Here is an 18,151-nt window from a genome sequence, read left to right as displayed (position 1 = left end):
ATCACTGACTTGATGGACTGAGTTTGAGCAAGCTCTGGGAGTTGGTGATGGACAGGGAGGCCTTGCATGCTGCAGTCCATGGGGTCACAAACAGTTGGACACGACTGAGGGACGGAATTGAACTGAACACAGTTAGCAAGGGTCAAAACTGGGCACAGAGTTGAAGATGTTTAGGCCCTTGGATTTATGCTTTGCGGACAGCAGGTAGTATGAGATACCCCCACTGAGGGAAGGGGCCGAGACCAGCATGGGACATGCCTCTGATCTCAGAGAGCAAGCACATGGTGCAAGACATTGCCTGGCTCCATAGCGCTTTGTTTAGTTGACGCCACCACTCATTTTGGAGGCTTTCCAGGTCGTGCTAGCGGTAAAGAACCCGCCTGCCAGTGCAGAGATGCAAGGGAAATGGTTTTGATCCCTGGGTCAAGGAGACCCCTTAAAGTAGGAAATGACAACCCACTCCAGGATTCTTACCTGGAGAATCCCGTGGACAGAGGAGCCTGGCAGGCATCAGTCCATGGGTTCACAAGGAGTTGGATGTGAATTAGCACAGCACACAACTCTTATTTAAGTCTCTTTAAACAATTTCAACCTGTCCTGACTGTGTCTCAGTATTAAAATGTAGAGGATGTTTGGCAACCAAGAATTGTCTTTTCTCACCAACCATGGAGAAGCCAAGTTTCATTTTCATTAAGGAAGAAGGATATTTTCATACTTGATCCTCACATAGCATTTCTTAGCTTTCCCCAACTGGATTATCTGGTTCTCCTCTCCTTGATTGCAGACATAAAGTATTGTATTCTTTCTACTGTGACATTTATTATACTGTTCTTAGCATTAGTTTTGGGGGTGGTGTTTTCATTATTTCCTCCACTGGATTGGATTCTATGTGATAACTGGGACCACGCCTTTTTCCTCTTTTAATTTCCTACAGCCTCTCACTGTTCTCATTTCAGTTCAGTCTCTCAGTCATGTCCACCTCTTTGTGACCCCATGAACCACAGCACGCCAGGCCTCCCTGTCCATCACCAACTCTCGGAGTTTACCCAAACTCATGTCCATTGAGTCGGTGAAGCCATCCAACCATCTCATCCTTTGTCATCCCCTTCTCCTCCTGCCCTCAATCTTTCCCAGCATCAGGGTCTTTTCCAGTGAGTCAGCTCTTTGCATCAGGTGGCCAAAGTATTGGAGTTTCAGCCTCAACATCAGTCCTTCCAATGAACACCCAGGACTGATCTCCTTTAGGATGGACTGGTTGGATCTCCTTGCAGTCCAAGGGACTCTAAAGAGTCTTCTCCAACACCACAGTTCAAAAGCATCAACTTTTCTGTGCTCAGCTTTCTTTATTGTCCAACTCTCATATCCATACATGACTACTGGTCTCAGCTGATGTCAATAAGGAAAAGTCCTGTGTGTGTTTCCAGAGCAGGATTTGCCCGTCTTGGCACTGTTGGCGTCTGGGGCTGGACTGTCCCTGACGGTTAAGGAGCATTTCTGGCCTCTAGTCCCTAGCAGCCCTCCCCACAAATCTGACAAAATATCTCTGGATATCGCCCAGGGTCACCTGGGAGGCAGAACAGGTGAGGACAAATAAAAAACATCGCATTCAAAGAATTTAGCACAATAGATGCGAGTAAAAGCCGAATGAGGGGAATCCCTGGCAGTCCAGTGGCTGAGACTTCACCTTCCAATAGTGAGTTTGATCCCGGTTGAGGAGCTAAGATCCGCTTGCCTCAGGGCCACACAATCAGACGACAAACAGCAGAAACAATCTTGTAGCAGATTCAATAAACACTTAAAAATATTGAATGAAAGAAGTGATAAGTAAAATATGGCTTAAATTAGTTAAACTGTATGATTTTCAATATTTATTTTGGAAATTTGAAACAAGTCTCAAAATAGATGGATGAAAGGGAACTCGCATTTATATATCTACTAGGTTTTAAAAGTTTAACTCTTAGTGACTCATTTAGTGACCCACAAAATGTAATGAAGTAAGTTGCTAGTAGAACTCAGGGAAGGTCCTGTGTTCTCAGATGATCTCCAGTGAAGATTCACCATCAATCTAAAGTAAAAGAACAGCAAGATATTTAAACCCATGGGCTATAGAAGTAGAGAGTGAATTCCTAGCCTGATTTTGCCACTTACTAGCCATGGGACTAGGAACAAGTAACTTAAACTCCCTGACCTTCAATTTACTAACCCGTGAAGATGGATCTAATTATAGCACCCTTTTCAAAGGGTTTTGTGAGGATTAAATGAAATAATGCCTGCAAAATGTTTAGAACACTGTGAAACCTTAGTACTCAAGAAATATTAGCTTCTAAAAGTATGCATATAATATTAGTTTCTATAAGTTTCCATATAAAGGAGCACTTGTGTTGCAAGCTCATCGATTATATGATGTAATCCAATTTTTGAAGCTTTACAATATACATTTATCATGTCCCTGAGGACTACTGATGTTCATCATCTTTTCATATCCTGTCCTATTGATCACTTGATTCTTTTCTTTTGTGAAATGTCTGCTATTTTTTAACATTGAGTGTTTGCGAATGAACTTTTATGAAACAGAAACAGACCCTTTGCTGTACAGAAAAATTAAGACAACATTGTAAATCAAGTATATTTCAATAAAAAATGGAGTGTTTGTCTTTAATTTAATTATTATTTTGAATGCAAGTCCTTTATCTAATATACGTGTACAAATATTTTTCTCCCTCTCTGTGACTTGCTTTTTTGCTTTCTTAGTAACTTCTTTCAAAGAGCAACCATTTTTTAACACTGATAAAGTCCAATTATATTTTGTTCATTTGCTATTTGTTCAGTTGGTATTCTACGAAAGCTTTGCCTACCCTAAGACTACAAAATTTTATCCTGTATTTTTCTCTAGAAGTTTTAACTTGCGCACAAAGATCTATGATCCACCTCAAGTTAAGCAAAATATGATATAACTCTATGATGTAATACTGTTCAAAAAAAAGACAAATCATTGACACATACAACTTTAGATGTATCTCAAAATCATTAGTTTGAACAAAAGGAAGACACAAAAGAGTGGATAGTCTACCATTTCATTGATTAACATAATCTAGAAAATGCAAACTCATTTATAAAGACAAATTAGTGGTTGTGCATGATGGGGATAGAGGCAGGGTGGACCACAAGAGGGTTGAGGAAATTTAGAAGGTGATGGAAATGTTTAGTATCTGGAGTTTCTGGTGTATGCACAATTGTCAAACATCAAATGGTTCACTTTAATTATGTGAAGCTTATATAATTATGTCAATAAAGTTGAAAAATACACATTTGCAACCATGGAGATATAGAATTTGTTCAAGCTACTTGGTGCAGAATTAAGATTTTACATTCACACCACGCTAACCCCAGCATTTGTCTGACTCTTTATACCACCATAATACTCTTAACTCACTCAGTTCAGTTCAGTTACTCAGTTGCGTCTGACTCTTTGAAACCCCATGGACTGCAACATGCCAGGCCTCCCTGCCCATCACCAACTCCGAGAATTTACTCAATGTCCATTGAGTCGGCGATGCCATCCAACCATCTCATCCTCTGTCATCCCTTTCTCCTCCTGCCTTCAATCTTTCCCAGCATCAGGGTCTTTTCCAATAAGTCAGTTCTCTGCAACAGGTGGCCAAAGTATTGGAGTTTCAGTTTCAGCATCAGTCCTTCCAATGAACGCTCAGGACTGATTTCCTTTAGGATGGACTGGTTGGATCTCCTTGCAGTCCAAGGGACTCTCAAGAGTCTTCTCCAACACCACAGTTCAAAAGCATCAATTCTTCAGCACTCAGCTTTATGGTCCAACTCATACATCCATACATGACTACTGGAAAAACCATAGCTTTGACTAGACAGTCCTTTGTTGGCAAAGTAATGTCTCTGCTTTTTAATATGCTGTCTAGGTTGGTCATAACTTTTCTTCCAAGGAGCAAGCATCTTTTAATTTCATGGCTGCAGTCACCCTCTGCAGTGAAAAATAGCCTGTTACTGTTTCCATTGTTTCCACATCTATTTGCCATGAAGTGACTGGACGAGATGCCATGATCTTAGTTTTCTGAGTGTTAAGTTTTAAGCCAACTTTTTCACTCTCCTCTTTCACTTTCATCAAGAGGCTCTTTAATTCTTCTTAGCTTTCTGCCATAAGGGTGGTGTCATCTGCATATCTGAGGTTATTCATATGTTTCCCAGCCATCTTGATTCCAGCTTGTGCTTCATCCAGCCTAGCATTTCTCATGATGTACTCTGCATATAAGTTAAATAAGCAGGGTGACAATATACAGCCTTGATGTACTCCTTTCCCGATTTGAAACCAGTAACTCACTAGTACCGGCATTGGCTCTTAATGCTTCTTTTACATACAACACCTGTCCTCTAGAGGTCAGGCTGGCCCCAGAAAAATAATTCAAGTTGGTAAATACATTGGTTCATCTCCTTGAAGTGAACCTGTGCCTCTGGTGTGTGTGTGTGTGTGCGCGCGCGCGTGCACGTGCGCGCCTGTGTGATTTACTTAACTCACATCAGATCAAGAATCAGTGTGCTTTAATGTGATTTCCATTCTGTTGTTCAGTTGCTAAATCATGTCTGACTCTTCGAGATATCATGGACAACAAGACACCAGGCTGCCCTGTCCTTCACTGTCTCCCGGAGTTTGCTCAAACTCAGGTCCATTGAGTCGGTGATGCCATCCAACCATCTCATCCTTTGTCGTCCCCTTCTCCTCCCACCTTCAATCTTTCCCAGCATCAGGGTCTTTTCCAAAGAGTCAGCTCTTCGCAGCAGGTGGCCCAAGTATTGGAGTTTCAGCTTCAACATCAGTCCTTCCAATGAATATTTCCATCCTAAAGTGATTAAATATCCAGTACAAGTAATGGAATTTGGAAACAACTGAGACCCTGAATAATACAGATCCTTGAAAAGGGAAATGCCTATCAAAAATGACATTCCACACTTAGATAATTAAGACTTTTGCATGGTCTAAAAGGACATGAAATAAGGCAAAGGGTAAAGAAAGACAGACATCAGAGCCTATATTAGACTCAAAAAGAATGATATGAAACAATAAAAATGATCAAATAAAAAAAAATGACATCCCAGCCATGCCTCCAATACCCTGATTCATGAGTCAGGGGCCTTGCCCTCAATGAACTCCATCTCTTTATTCCCTTTTTCAAAAAATGCCTAACTTGGTAGTACTTCCATTCCTTCTTCTGTGAAGCAAAGATGGCATTATGGTTAACTAAAATTTTAGGAAGAAATGTCAAAGATTCTGATTACCATAAAGATGGCCTGATACATGATTTGGGGGATAACCCTTATATCCCAAAGCAACTAAGACATGTCCACCAAGAAGGCTGAAATTTAAAGTTAGGAGTTTCCATTGAGATGGTTGGATGACATCATCAACTCAATGGACATGAGTTTGAGCAAGCTCCAGGAGATAGTGAAGGACAGGGCAGCCTGGCATGCTGCATGCAGTCCATGGGGTTGCAGAGTCAGACACAATGGAGCAACTGAGCAACAACAACAAACAGCAAAGGCTAATCTGCAGTCAGGCAGAGCCCCGTGTTCTCTATGCCTCAGTCCCTTGGCGAATGTTGAGACTGTGAACTAGCCTATGCATTGTGACAGAAAAGGTCTAAAACAGCAACTTTAGATTTTCAGTGACTTACCACTCTTAATTCTGGCTTGAAGTTAGAGGACAAATTGTCTACAGAGAGTTTAAAATAGATGAAACAAAAAGAGGTGAAGAAAGGGGATATTGAAGTTGATTAACTAAATTGCTCAATTACTTTTGCCATTGGGCATCAATCCATCAGCACGACAGCATGGAGCTGGAGTAGGAGCCCAGAGGCCCGCTGCCGCAACAGACAGTAAGACTGACTTAGGAGTCAGTGGGCTTCCCAGGTGGCACTAACAGTAAAGAACCCTCCTGCCAGTGCAGGAGACGTAAGAGACGCAGGTTCCATCCCTGGATCGGGAAGATTCTCTGGAGGAGGGCACGGCAGCCCACTCCAGTATTCTTGCCTGGAGAATCCCATGAACAGAAGAGCGTGGTGGGCTACAGTCCATAGGGTCACAAAGAGTCAGGACACTACTGAAGCGACTTAGCACACAGCACAAGTGGGAATCAATCAGTTTCACAGGTGCCCTGATGGAGATTAGTCAAGCTGACACTGATTGGGAAGATAATCAATGATAGATCAAACACAAGGCACAACAGGAAACAGCCCTGCCTAGCTCACTTGACTATCTTGATGATGAAATGATACATTGAGGGCTTGTCCATATTCTACAGCTATTTTTTTATTTTAATATTATTCTATTTGAAAAGTTTATAGCAATTGTTCAGATAAACAGTAACAAGTTCTACAGTCCCGGAAAACATCATTAAATAAATCAAACTGAAAAATTCTAGTAATGGCTTAGATTTTTTAATCAGAAAGTTAGACTTTATTTTGGCCCTGCCGCCTGGTATGTGGGATCTTAGTTCCCCAACCAAGGACAGAACCCATGCCCCTTGAAGTGGAAGCATGGAGTCAACCACTGGACCTCCAGAGAAGTTCCAAAAGTTAAGTTAGATGTTTATGCTTAGAAAGTGTTTGTAATAATTCCTTTCTGCTTCATGTCTAGATAGACTGGTGGTTCTCAACCAGGGGTGATTTTGGCCCCAGAGGGTGTTAGCAATGACATTCTGGACAGTCACAGCTTGAGGAAGTACCGCCATTCGTGTCTAGCAGGTAAGAGGCAGTACATGCTGATATACATCTACACATCTTTCAATGCACAGTGTAGCTCATCACAGCAAAGAATCTGCAGGCACACAGCATCAGCGGTGTTGAGGCAGAGAGAGCCTGAACCCAGAGCAGGCAACAATTTTATGATTAACAATTTAGAAACTACAGAAACATCAAAGAAAACACTAGGGGGCAGTAAGAGCTCACTGAATGTCACCTCCTGTTAAAAACAGTTCCAAATCGATTCTAAAGCATTTTTTGTTAAGTATTGTAGGAAGTGAATATACACTGATGTTTTTGAGAAACAGACCTTTTCACTGCAGGAGAAGGATCTATAAACAGGAAAGGGGGCAGGGTGAGGAAAGCACCCGCAGGGCTGCTCTTCAGTTGTCAGTCAGTTCAGTCGCTCAGTCGTGTCCAACTCTGCGCCCCCACGGACTGCAACACGCCAGGCCTCACTGTCCATCACCAACTCTCGGAGTTCACCCAAACTCATGTCCATCGAGTCGGTGATGCCATCCAACCATGTCATCTCTGTCATCCTGTTCTCCCACCTTCAATCTTTCCCAGCATGAGAGTCCTTTCAAATGAGTCAGTTCTTCACATCAGGTGGCCAAAGTTTTGGAGCTTCAGCATCAGCATCAGTCCTTCCAATGAATATTCAAGACTGATTTCCTTCAGGATGAACTGGTTGGATCTGCTTGCAGTCCAAGGGACTCTCAAGAGTCTCCTCCAACACCACAGTTCAAAAGCATCAATTCTTTGGCGCTCATCTTTTTTTATAGTCCAATTCTCACATCCATACATGACCACTGGAAAAGCCATAGCTTTGACTAGACGGACCTTTGTTGGCAAAGTAATGTCTCTGCTTTTTAATATGCTATCTGGGTTGGTCATAGCTTTTCTTCCAAGGAGCAAGCATCTTTTAATTTCATGGTTGCAGTCACCATCTGCAGTGATTTTGGAGCTGATTTCAGTTGTGAATCAGTGCAAATACATGAATATATCATATCTACTGTATTATATAGCCTATCATACTGATTTTCTATCTCTGCTTACTGAAAAGTCTTATAAATGAAGGCATCCATAAAGCCAGGAGCACTCCGGGTACCCAAATTTTGTTTTCTAAATATCATTCTCTATGAACAGAAACTAGAGATTCTCAAAGAATTGGCTGATTCCAGGAACGCGACGATAAACCTAGGGTATCTTCTTGGGCCTCAGAGCATGATGTTGCTGTTGTTGTTTAGTTGCCAAGTCATGTTCTACTGTTTTGCAACCCCATGGATTGTAGCCCATCAGATTCCTCCATCCATGGGATTTCCCAGACAAGGATACTGGAGTGGGTTGCCATTTCCTTCTGTGGGCTATCTTGCTGACTCTGTCAAAAGGACATGGGACCTGACTTGTGGGGGCTTTCGGTGGCCAGATTTGGGGCAATTTTTACATGATAAATGAGAAAAAGCTAACAAATGAAATATCTTAAATTGATTTTTTTTAAAGGTACAAATTGAAGAGAAAAAAAAATACTATATTTAGAAGAATGCTGGCTACGTAAACCAGGAGGAAGAGTAGAATATTTTTTGTCCCTGCCTCTCAGCATACAGGATCTTAGGTCCCCAAACAATGAGTGAACCCATGCCCTCTGCAGTGGATGTGCAGAGTCTTAACAACTAGATCGTCAGTGAAGTCTCAGGATAGAATTTTAGGATAAGGTTTTATGATTTTTAATCTTAAATGGAGTTGTTTCCAGAAAGCATCTTCAACAAGTATTAAAACCACTCAATGCTGGAGAAGAGTATGCTCACTGTCTCGGACTATCACCCCATGGGTTATGCATAAATTACTGCAGAGAGGCCTGTCAGCATTTTCACGAGGTTGTCAGGTTTCACTCAGCTCCACAAGTGGACAACTGGACGTCCTGTGCCGCCAATGTTGCACAGTGGGCACGCCGCCCATGAAATAATCTTGCCAAAATGCCCAAATGTTTAACCTGAATCTACTGTGAGGAAAAATTTTAAAAACCAAAATGGGGGACTTTAAACAAGACCATTGCTCTAGATCCTTCAGAAAAAGTCAAAGTCACACACAAAAAAATACAAAAATTCAGGGACAGATCCATATTAAAAAGATTAAAAAAATGCAGGGTGAACACCTTGAGAAAATCAAATGTTACCATACATTATATGATACATATAATTAAAGTTAATTTTCTTAGTGTGAATATGGTGTTGTGGTTTGAGGGAAAATGTCCTTATTCTCATGAATATTAAAGGATTTAGATAAATGTGTCATGGTGTTTGCAACTTACATTTAAATAGTTCAGGAAACATAGATAGACATAGATAGACAGATAGCGTATATCTCAAAATGTTGACATTGATGAATGTGGATGAAGAAAGTACATACATTCATTGTATGGTTTTGAAACTTGTCTAAAAAAAAATAAAGGAAAATTTTGCACCAGTCAATGGCAGGAGGAGAAAAAGCAAAACTTCACCTTTCATTGGCAAATTATTTTTCTTTAACTCCATATGCTATTGACAGACTCCAGTGTACAGACAATGTATTTTTAACATAGAGGACAGTGCCTTGGGTGTCCTTTCTGCCACAGATGATTCACCTAAGTTTCATATTTCTGTCCACCATTCTGCAGATGCAGGTTCTGGTTTGGTAACACAGTTTGTGAAAGTGCTGCACTCAATATGCCAGCAAATGTGGAAAACTCAGCAGTGGCCACAGGACTGGAAAAGGTCAGTTTTCATTCCAATCCCAAAGAAAGGTAATGCCAAAGAATGCTCAAACTACCTCACAATTGCACTCATCTCACATGCTAGTAAAGTAATGCTCAAAATTCTCCAAGCCAGGCTTCAGCAATATGTGAACCGTGAACTTCATGATGTTCAAGCTTGTTTTAGAAAAGGCAGAGGAACCAGAGATCAGATTGCCAACATCCGCTGGATCATGGAAAAAGCAAGAGAGTTCCAGAAAAACATCTACTTCTGCTTTATTGACTGTGCCAAAGCCTTTGACTGTGTGGATCACAATAAACTGGAAAATTCTGAAAGAGATGGGAATACCAGACCATCTGACCTGCCTCCAGGGATATCTGTGTGCAGGTCAAGAAGCAACAGCTAGAACTGGACATGGAACAACAGACTGGTTCCAAATCGGGAAAGGAGTATGTCAAGGCTGTGTATTGTCACCCTGCTTATTTAACTTATATGCAGAGTACATCATGAGAAACGCTGGGCTGAATGAAGAACAAGCTGGAATCAAGACTGCTGGGAGAAATATCAATAACCTCAGATATAGAAATGACACCACACTTATGGAAAAAAAGTGAAGAAGAACTAAAGAGCCTCTTGATGAAAGTAAAAGAGGAGAGTGAAAAAGTTGGCTTAAAACTCAACATTCAGATCATGGCATCTGGTCCCATCACTTCATGGCAAATACGTGGGGAAACAATGGAAACAATGACAGACTTTATTTGTTTGGGCTCCAAAATCACAGCAGATGGTGACTATAGCCATGAAATTAAAAGATGCTTGTTCCTTGGAAGAAAAGTTATGACCAACCCAGACAGCATATTAAAAAGCAGAGACATTACTTTGCCAACAAAGGTCCGTTTAGTCAAAGCTATGGTTTTTCCTGTGGTCATGTATGGATGTGAGAGTTGGACTATAAGAAAAGCTGAGCACTGAAGAATTGATGCTTTTGAACTGTGGTGTTGGAGAAGACTCTTGAGAATCCCTTAGACTGCAAGGAGATTTAACCAGTCCATCCTAAAGGAGATCAGTCCTGAGCGTTCATTGGAAGGACTGATGCTGAAGCTGAAACTCCAATACCTTGGCCATCTGATGTGAAGAACTGACTCATTGGAAAAGACCCTGAAGCTGGGAAAGATTGAGGGCAGGAGGAGAGGGGGACAACAGAGGATGAGAAGGTTGGATGGCATCACCGACTCAATGGACATGAGTTTGAGTAAACTCTGGGAGTTGGTGATGGGCAGGGAGGCCTGGCGTGCTGCAGTCCATGGGGTGGCAAATAGTTTCACACGACTGAGTGACTGAACTGAATGACTGATATCGTGTCCATCGGTGGCCATGTCCACTTTGTGCTCCTGCATAATAGGTATTTGGAAAGTATGATCAAACATAGGACAACACTGGACCTCCCTGGCAGTCCAGTGGGTGAAACCCCATGCTCCCAGTGCAGAGGTGCAGAGGGTGTGTGTTTGATCCCTGGTCGGGGAACTGAGATCACATGGCCAAAAAAAAGAAAATAAAATAAAAGTGGTTTATTTTTCAAAGCAGGGAGCAGAGTGCAGTAGCTTGATGAAAGCTTCAGCCTTTTAAATCCAATGTGAAAGTGAAAGCCTCTCAGTCGTATCAAACTGTTTGCGATCCCATGGACTCTACAGTCCATGGAATTCCCCAGGCCAGAACACTGGAGTAGGTAGTCTTTCCCTTCTCCAGGGGATCTTCCCAACCCAGGGACCAAACCCAGGTCTCCCTGAATTCCTCATGGCAAGTGGATTTTTTTACCAGCTGAGCCACAAGCTGCTGCTGCTGCTGCTGCTAAGTCGCTTCAGTTGTGTCCGACTCTGAGCAACCCATAGACGGCAGCCCACCAGGCTCCCCCATCCCTAGGATTCTCCAGGCAAGAACACTGGACTGGGCTGCCATTTCCTTCTCCAATGCATGAAAGTGAAAAGTGAAAGTGAAGTCGCTCAGTCGTGTCCGACTCTTAGCAGCCCCATGGACTGCAGCCCACCGGGCTCCTCCATCCATGGGATTTTCCAGGCAAGAGTACTGGAGCGGGGTGCCATTGCCTTGTCCAAAGGGAAGCCCTTAAATCCAATAAAGTGAAGGTGAATTTATTTTGTTGAAGAATTTGAACTGGTTTGCCAGGAGCATGGTTCAGCAGTCCCTAGCTGTAATGGCTCTCTGTTTTAGAAACAATCTCTAAACAGAAAACTTGCTTCCAAACAGTAATTTAGAAAAATATTTAAATTTTATGCCTCAGAGAATACATAGTAATTTCCGTATGGAATATATGATTTTCTGCTCTGAAATTTTAATTACTCCATGAAATTAATTATAGGGGTTACTCCTGATCCTTTAGCATCGAAGTGTCTTGGTCCAAGGTAGTGCCAGGTGAAGCTTATTCTAAGTGTTCTATTCAAGGATTTCTTTATTGTTTTGGCAGGTTTTCTTTCTTTTCCTTGTTTTCAGTTTTTCAATGTCAAGATTAAGGAGATTAATTCATAAGATATTTTGTTTCAAATTTTATCTTTCATCTTACACCAAATTTTTCCTAAAACAGAGACACAATAATTCAGTGCACGTCTGCTTTCCGCCTTGAGTGACAGCTGAGTGAGGGAGATGAATTTTCTTGTTCTGTGGATTTCCTTGGGTCTCTGCTGTAGGTGGGCAAACTTTTAGGAGGTGCCATGTTCCCTACCGACGTTCAAGCCCCAGGTGGTGGCTGACTGACTTATTGACTAACCTCATTAACAATACTCCCATCAACTCATGTACAGACCCAAGATAACTATACAGCAAGGAGAGAGGAAGCTATATACAAGGTGAGTCATGCAAAGTTGCAAGTTTTTATGAATAGAAATGAAATACTATACCCAGTGTGAAACAAGGAATTTCTTTGGACCTAATGCTCATGCTCGGAGAAGGCAATGGCACCCCACTCCAGTACTCTTGCCTGGAGAATCCCATGGACGGAGGAGCCTGGTAGGCTGCAGTCCATGGGGTCTCTAAGAGTTGGACACGACTGAGTGACTTCACTGTCACTTTTCACTCTCATGCATTGGAGAAGGAAATGGCAACCCGCTCCAGTGTTCTTGCCTGGAGAATCCCAGGGACGGGGGAGCCTGGTGGGCTGCCGTCTGTGGGGTCGCGCAGGGTCGCACACAACTGAAGCGACTTGGCGGCGGCAGCAGCGCTCTTGCTGTTATACAACGCTACTGTCAGCTTTGCCTGTGCATGTCACACATTTCTCAGACTTTCCCAAATATATCTTCTCTATCTGAAGAAAGGACATCTTTCTTTAATTCACACTACCAGAAACCATTGTCAGTTTTAAAAAATCATCTTCAGAAATCACTGTTTGTTAAAAGTAATTCTAAATCATATTTAGGTTTCCAAATTTTCTTTGTTTTTCAATGGTTGATTTTCACTGCATTCTTTTCCTTTTTACACAGATTCATTTACTTGTCATCTCTCTTTCTTTCTCTCTCAATGGATGGATATTTTTCTTATATTTTATTTGACTTGTCCTCATTAGGCAGGTGAAATTCACAGAACTCCATGCACAATTTCATTCTTTGAATATTAAGAAATTTAATATATTCATGAGTGTTGGTTGGTTTATGTGACTCTTGGCATGCCCTGTATGTAACACTCTTACCTATCCACACCAGTTTTCAGGAAATAGAAATTGCATTTTCTGCATTGCCTTTTTTTCTATCAAATGAATCTTATGCTTTTTAAAACAAAATGTATTAATCAAAGACATCAAACTATTTGTATATTCAGCAATGATTTTATGGTTAAATTTAAGCTCAGACACATTACAATGGAAAGAAAATTGTCTTAGTCTAACATAATGTTTGACATTATTTAGTGTCATTGAGTTATACCACAGTTTGAGAATGTGAGTCTGTAAAATAATTAGAAATATTCTAGTAGACCCAGAAAGTGTTCTCTCTACTCAGAGAAGAAGCTAAAAGTAGCATAGCTAAAAGAATGAAAATGGAAGAGTAGAAAGTGACAGAAAGGTATGAAGTGAAGCAATGACAACGTGTGACTGTAAGAGGCGTGGTGATGTATTTTGGAGGGAGAAGACCGCAGAATTTGAGAAATAAAATGATTGTATGGAAAGATGAAGTTACAACCCCATACTCTTCAATCAACATTGAAACCCAAGTCTAGGAAGAAAAAAGTCAAAATGGTTGAATTTTAGAAAGAAAGAAAAAAAAATACTAATGCAGCAAGGCACCTAGTCAGGTAACTGAAGTATCAATAGAATTCAGAACTCAGTGTAGAATTCAGAAAGGATAATCAATGGATTCAATCAGTGACAAATGCATGAACTTAGTAAGTTTATTTGTGAAAGAAATACCAAATTATTTAATATCTCTACTTTTTATCAATAACACTTTTTTCATGCCTGGAGTCAGAGTGTTAGTTGCTCAGTCACGTCTGACTCTTTGTGACCCCGTGGACTGTAGCCCATTAGGCTCCTCTGTCCCTGTGGTTTTCCAGGCAAGATACTGGAGTGGGTAGTCACTCCCTTCTCTAACACAGAGAATGAACCCGGGTCTCTTGCATTGCTGGCAGATTCTTTACCATCTGAGCCAGCAGGGACGTCCACTGGAGACAAAGACACTACATAAAAAACCATGGCCAATCAAGTATCATGATTCTACTTGTCTGAAAGAGTAGGGGCAAGCATTCCAGAACCAATCAGCAGAGCTGGCTACGCCACCCTCCAGAAACACACCCTGGCAAGGAAATGCCCTGGGGAGGCACATGCACTCATTTTGCCTACAGTAGGAGCACAATGGTTTAGCACTTAGCCTCTGTGCATTCTGTGTGAACTCTTAGTACTTTATTTTTACAGAAAATAGTTCACAAAACCATGAGTCTCTCTTCTCCCAATTATATTTTTGTTTCTTTTTCTTTTCTTCTGTATAACTGATCAGGGGAATAGATGTAAAAAATTAAAAAGAATAAAATGACCAACATTAAATGAAAAAGCCGGATAGTTGAAATGCTTCAGCATAGTGTACACTTTATCCTTCCCCACTTTGCCTTAGCTTTCCGTCCTTGGCTTGGCCAGCATGAATGGCCTTCTTGTGCCTCTTTGGCTGCTTCTGGCAGTACTACGTTTGGAAAATATGGTGACTCCGACATCAGCTTGGACAATGGAGATTATTTGCAAGAAATTCTGGGAATGTGTACTTAGGATGTCACCTATGGAGCACAAGTTGTGCAAAGTTACACGACACAAAATACTCCAGGCAGCCTGTAAATGTTTAACAGTATGGTATTACTGCTATTTCCTCCTTTTATAATACATTAATAAGTTCAGCTGCAGGTGATGTAAACAAATAACCTGGCAACCTAATCACGTGGAATAATATCATTTCTTTAGATAAAGGCATTCGGAGTTTTAGCACCATATAAATGAGGTTCTGAGTGAATTGAAGGCTAGCTAAGAAAGATCGGTATGGATAACAAAACAGAAACAGGTTCACAGATACAAACAACAAACTAGTGGTTTCAGTGGGTGATGGGAGCTGAGGACACAATAGGGAAAGAGGACTGAGAGGTAATACTGCTGCTGCTGCTGCTAAGTCGCTTCAGTCATGTCCGACTCTGTGGGACCCCATAGACGGCAGCCCACCAGGCTCCGCCGTCCCTGGGCTCTCTAGGCAAGAACACTACTAGGTATAAAAAAATGCAAATACACACATTGTACAGTACAGGAAATACAATCAATATTTTATAATGACTCTATATGGAGTATAACCTATAAAAATATTGAATTACTATATTGCACTCCTGAAACCAATATTGTAAGTCAACCATGCTTCAGTTAAAATAAGTAAATAGATATAAATAAATGGAGGATTTTACAGTGTGTGCATTATATCTCAACAAAGCTGTTATTTTTTTTTAAAGGAAAAAGAAATGGTATGGATTATAATTTTTAATAAGTATAATTAACAGTGTGCTCTAACTTGTTTAGTCAAAGTCAACCAAACCAAAAAGGGCTGGGTTGGATGTTCTACATGAGATAGTTGAAGGCAAAACATTGCTAAAAAGTATGGTGTATCCCTTTTAGTTGTACCTATACTGAGAATTTTCTGCAAGCTAATTTCAAGAATCAGAAAGCTGACTATAAATCCCATCCCTTAAGGGTTGGAGACTCTGCCATAGAAAAGAATCATCTTAGTTTCCTTGTGTAAGATAAAGAAGAGAAAAGGATGATCCACCTTGAATATTTCAGGATTTTCCACTTTGATTGTTTGGTTGGTTAGGGTGAACTCTGAAGCACTCTCACTAACCTCCAGCACGGCCTTGTGTATTATCTTGGAGACCCCAAGGCCTCCTCCTGCAATTATGCCAGACAAGTTAGCCCTCGAGGGGTCAAAGACATCCACCATTCCCAGAGCCGCCAGTACGGCCGCCAGGTCTTCAGGGAACCCCTCGAGCCTGAGCTGCGGCAGGTGCAGGACCACAGCTGTGTCTTTCATGTTGCCTGAGCTTATCCAGTTATTGAGTTTCTCAGGAGTGATCTCTCTGATAATCTATGGGAAAGAAAGAAAGAAGAAAAATATGAACATTTTTTTTTTAGAAAATAAAATTACACCAAAATGTGAAATATCCTAAGGACTAGATGTGAGGCTGTAAATAGGTGAAGCTACTTCTCATTGTTTGGAAAGCAGAATCTGTAAGAATAAGTGGGGAAAGTGAAACCATGATCAATAACTGAATATGAGGCATGCAGCCCTGGGATCTATGCCTTGCTTGGCACACCATCCGAGAGTTATTTGGAAAAGCAATAACTTATCACAGGGAGCATTTACTTTTGTTTCTCTCATGGTCCCTCTCTAAGCTGCACTATTTGTGTATTATAACAATAAAATTTATATGTGTGCCTACCCATCCTTTTGGCCACATTAAAAGGCATCTTTGGAACCTGAGATCTTCAGATTCTGACGACATAAGTTGTAATTCTGGGCTGTTGTTTTTGTTGTTGTTAGTTGCTCAGTCATGTCTGACCTTTTGTGACCCCCTGGACTGTAGCCCTCCAGGCTCCTCTATCCATGGGATTTCCCAGGCAAGAATACTAGAATTGGTTGCCATTTCCTCCTCCAGGGAATCTTCCTGACCCAGTGATGGAACCTGCAATCTCCTGCTTTGGCAGGTGGATTCTTTACCACTGAGCCATCTGGAAAGCCCAATTCTAGGCTGACCAGTGTGAATTTCTACCTGAACTCCAACCAGAATTCTCATTAGTCAGACATCCATAAAGACTGAATTTGTATCAAACTAACATTTCTGGATCATTAGAATCAATTAATCTCAAATGTGAAAAAGATCGTAGAGGAGGCCCTTCAAGGAGCATCTGAGAAGTCCTGACATCGACCGCCCACTTCTTTATAAACAGCCTGGTTTGGTGGCTGCACGGCTCAGCTTGCAAGAAAGACCTCTCCCATTTTGACCATAAATCTGCTTCCCTGTAATTGGTACCTATCAGTTTTAATTCTCACTCTGGGAACTACAAAAAAATGAGTCCATTTCTTCTTTCATGTGACAACTAAATATTTTAATACAATCAACCTATTCCCTAAACTGCCGTCCCTTTTCTCATTCATCCCTCAATTCCTTTGGTCCAGAAGAGGTGTTGATACATAACGTATAAAAACTACATGTAAAATAACAACTCATGAAGACTGGAAGAGGAAGCATGTGACTGTGCTTTCAAAACTTCAACCTAAAACCATTAGAAGTAACATACCCTAGTGTGTGGGTGCTTTATTGGGGGATTATTTTGCCTTTTAAGTGCACATAGCCACTTCTTAGCCTTTTGGCTAAGATCAAGCATAGTATGGGGGCTTCCGGGGTAGCACAGTGGTAGAGAATCCACCTGCCAATGCAGGAGACACAAGACATCCATATTCAATCCCCAGGTTGGGAAGATCCCCTGGAGGAGGTCATGGCAACCGACTCCAGTATTCTAGCCTGGAGAATCCCACGGACAGAGGAGCCTGGTGGGCTAGAGTCCATGGGATCACAGAGAGTAGAACATGAGTGAGCATGCAGCACTGCATTAAGCATAAGCAGTTATTTGGAATCTCCAGCTTCCTGCGTGTGTAATTTTCAAGCATGGACCCTTTTCTGGTGTCTGTGGCTGCAAAGACTGAGTGGTTTACCTGTCCAAGACTGACATCCTTGCTGGGTAGGATGATGACCAAACTCAGGCGATCCTCCACATCGGGCAGCTCCAGAACCTGGCCTGGAGGCTCTGTGATGGAGCCCAGTTTCAGGTGCCCTTGCAGACGCATCATCTGGACAGATGTGCTCTGAGACTATAAAAGTAACAAGAGTGAGACCACAAAGCCAGCTCCTTTCTGTGTTTCCATTTAAAGCATGAGGAATTTACATCTTATCCTCCAAAGTTTCCCACAAGGAGTGACCAAACCAAAATCTATCCATCTTGCCACAGAAATATCCATGATTGATCACTGTTGTACTGATTGAAAGGGGGGTGGTAGCCTAAATTAAGTAGCTACTGAAGTGCAAAGTGTTTATGCCTTTCAATATATTATTTTTAGTCAAGTGTATATTTTTGATGCCCAG

The sequence above is a fragment of the Bubalus kerabau genome, chromosome 21 (assembly GCF_029407905.1).
Source record: "Bubalus kerabau isolate K-KA32 ecotype Philippines breed swamp buffalo chromosome 21, PCC_UOA_SB_1v2, whole genome shotgun sequence".
Lineage (NCBI taxonomy): Eukaryota > Metazoa > Chordata > Mammalia > Artiodactyla > Bovidae > Bubalus > Bubalus kerabau.
Note: the sequence above shows the minus strand (reverse complement) of the source record.